Raw genomic sequence first — 3,889 nt, 5'->3', positions numbered from 1 at the left:
TCTACTGCCAATGTTTGTCTATGGAGATTGCATTGCTGTGTGCTCGATTTTATACACCTGTCAGCAACGGGTGCGGCTGAAATAGCCTAATCCACTAATTTGAAGGGGTGTCCACGTACTTTTGTATATATAGTGTATTTTCACATCATCAGAATGTGTTGCCTTCACTCAGTAATCATAAAAGGGTTTTACAAATATTTGACCATATCTTTTAATTATTTTGATATTGTTCAGGATCATTTTAGAAGGCACAGCTACAGATCCCTGCTTCTCAGAAAAACATTTGTCTGGGAGTCACATTTTTAGTATGTCATAATTCATGCTTCCAGTAAGGTAGTTTGCGCAGTAATTATAATACTAACAGCCTAATCCAAAGTCTCTTTGTACAGACTGAAGCATCTTTGACTGGAAATAGATTGAATTGGTGGTCCACTCTGTTGTCACAGCAACAAGAAAACAAACATGTTATTCTGATAAGTATTCCAATTTCCTTTACCCAAATAGCAAGCAAATAACCATAAATGCATTCATTTTGTACATTTTGTTTCCATGCTTTTGGTTTTCAGTATTATTTTCTTTTTAAAGAAGATTAAAGTTGAAGTAGGTAGTAGAAATTAAAAACCTCTACTACCTCAATATTATTGTCTTGTACCCTCCAAAAAACCTATATAATTACTGGTTCCTCTTGCCTTTGTGCCCTCTACTGTGGACTGAAGTGGAGTGCCCAGAGCCCAAGCCACGCTGCGTGAGGGGGCCTTTCAGACAGCTTTAGGAATAAATCTCAGCTCTGAGAGCAGCTGAGACGTGGCAGCTCCAACAAGCCGATTCTTGACATTTCTTGTTGCTTCACAGGTCCCCTAATCTCCCTCTGCAGAGCCCTCCGCAACCGGGTGTCTCCCCTATCACACCACATCACATGGACGCGAGGATAATTTGGTAACCCGTCTGGCATTTAATGGTACCAACGCGTGGGTAGCCCGATTAGAGGTACTGTAGTAGGAGGGGAAAAAACTCTAATCTAATGTATTGGAGGTAGGCCTGCAGGCACTTTGCCATGTAAACCAAAGCGCATTGAATTTTATGCTGTGGATTTGTCTCCAGCAAGAGCCCTGGTGCTGTCTGCCAATGATGCAAATCAGTTGACGCATTTGTCTGAATATTTGTGCACATATTGGCTTAGGATGATATACATTCAAAGGCCCAGATGAGTTGCCCTGGATTGTTGATGATAATGTTATCACAGGAAAGGTGACAAAACAACAATGAGTCAAAACCTTATGGAGAAACTCTCAACTCACATTCATATACCTATTTAACTAACTGGACTAACTCAAACAAAACAACCCTACACTGTAAAACGATCTGGTTGTTTTTACAGTGTTACAGTGACTTCCCTGTGGCTCAGTTGGTAGAGCATGGTGTGTGCAACGCCAGGGTCGTGGGTTTGATTCCCATGGGGGGGCCAGTACAAAAAAAAATTTAAATAACAAATGCATGAAATGAAATGTATGCATTTACTACTGTAAGTCGCTCTGGATGAGAGTGTCTGCTAAATGACTAAAATGTAAATGTTATACAATAAAACTAACAGTAAAGTACTGTATTAAATATTGCTGTAAATAGCTATGCACTCTGGGTGATTTTAGGCGTAAACAGTAAATTATACTGTAAATTCTAAATAAACTTTGGTTTAACAGTACATTACTTTATAGCATTGTAGGATTGCAACTGGCAACTTTTTAAAAACATCTCTGAGTGATAGGATTGAGAGACATCAAATCAGATCAAATTTTATTTGTCACATGCGGCGAATATGCTTACTTACAAGCCCTTAACCAACAATGAAGTTTTAAGAAAATAGAGTTAAGAAAATATTTACTAAATAAACTAAAGTAAAAAAGTACTAAATAAAAAAGTATTTTTTATTTAGCGCTCCGGTACCGCTCCGGTACCGCTTGCCGTGCCGTTTATGACTTGGGTGACTGAAGTCTTTGACAATTTTTTGGGCCTTCCTATGACACCACCTAGTATATAGGTCATGGATGGCAGGAAGCTTGCCCCTGTGATGTACTGGGCTGTATGCACTACTCTCTGTAGTGCCTTACAGTCGGATGCCGAACAGTTACCATAACATGCGGTGATGCAACAGGTCAGGATGCTCTCAATGGTGCAGCTGTAGAACATTTTGAGGATCTATCTTTCCAAATATTTTCAGTCTCCTGAAGTGGAAAAGACATTGTAGTGCACGCTTCATGACTGCCTTGGTGTGTTTGGACCATGATAGTTTGTTGGTGATGTGGACACCAAGGAACTCTCAACCTGCTACACTACAGCCCCGTCGATGTGAATGGGGGCGTGTTCGGCCCTCCTTTTCCTGTAGTCCACGATCATCTCCTTTGTCTTGCTCATGTTGAGGGAGAGGTTGTTGTCCTGGCACTGCCAGGTCTCTGACCTCCTCCCATAGGCTGTCTCATTGTTGTCGGTGATCAGGCCTACCACCGTTGTGTCGTCAGCAAACTTAATGATGGTGTTGGAGTCGTGGGTGAACAAGGAGTACAGGAGGGAACAAAGCACGCATCCCTGAGGGAAACCGGTGTTGAGTATCAGCGTGGCAGATGTGTTGTTGGTTGCCTACCCTTACCATCTGGGGGCGGCCGTCAGGAAGTCCAGGATCTAGTGGCAGAGGGAGGTGTTTAGTCCCAGGGTCCTTAGCTTAGGGATGAGCTTTGTGGGCACTATGGTATTGAACGTTGAGCTGTAGTCAATGAGCAGCATTCTCACATAGGTGTTCCTTTTGTCCAGGTGGGAAAGAACATTGTGGAGTGCGATTGAGATTGCGCCATCTGTGGATCTGGGATGATGGTGTTGATGTGAGCCATGACCAGCCTTTCAAAGCTACCAACGTGAGTGCTACGGGGCGGTAGTCATTTAGGCAGATTACCTTTGCTTTCTTGAGCACAGGGACTATGGTGGTCTGCTTGAAGCATGTAGGTATTAGAGACTCGGTCAGGGAGGGGTTGAAAATGTCAGTTTAGACACTTGTCAGTTGGTCCACGCATGCTCTGAGTACACGTCCTGGTAATCCGTCTGGCCTCGCGGCCTTGTGATTGTTGACCTGTTTAAAGGTCATGCTCACATTTGCCCAGGAGAGCCTGATCACACAGTCATTCAGAACAGCTGGTGCTCTCATGCATGCTTCAGTGTTACTTACCTCGACGCGAGCATAAAAGGCATTTAGCCTGTAATTGTTTGCAAGCCCTGCCACATCCAACGAGCGTCAGAGTCGGTGTAGTAGGATTCAATCTTAGTCCTGTGTTGACCCTTTGCATGTTTGATGGTTCATCTGAGGGCATAGCGGGATTTCTTATAAGCGTCCGGATTAGTGTCCCTCCTCCTTGAAAGTGGTAGCTCTAGCCTTCAGCTCGGTGCAGATGTTACCTGTAATCCATGGCTTCTGGTTGGGATATGTACGTACGTTCACTGTGGAGACGTCGTCGTCGATGCATTCATTGATGACGGCCAGTGACTGAAGTGGTATACTCCTCAATGTCATTGGATGAATCCCGGAACATATTCTAGTCTGTGCTGGCAAAACAGTCCTGTAGCATAGCATCTGCATCATCTGACCACTTCCGTATTGAGCGAGTCACTGGTACTTCCTGCTTTAGTTTTTGCTTGTAAGTAGGAATCAGGAGAATAGAATTATGGTCAGATTTTCCAAATGGAGGGTGAGGAACAGCTTTGTACGCATCTCTGTATGTGGAGTAAATGTGGTCTAGAGTTTTTTCCCCTCTGGTTGCACTTGTGACATGCTGGTAGAAATGAGGTAACGGATTTAAAAAATACATTTTAAAAAGAAATGAGGTAAACAGATTTAAGTTGGCTTGCA

This window comes from Salmo trutta, chromosome 1 (assembly GCF_901001165.1).
Source record: "Salmo trutta chromosome 1, fSalTru1.1, whole genome shotgun sequence".
In the NCBI taxonomy this organism is placed as follows: Eukaryota; Metazoa; Chordata; class Actinopteri; order Salmoniformes; family Salmonidae; genus Salmo; species Salmo trutta.
This window is presented reverse-complemented; position numbering follows the sequence as displayed.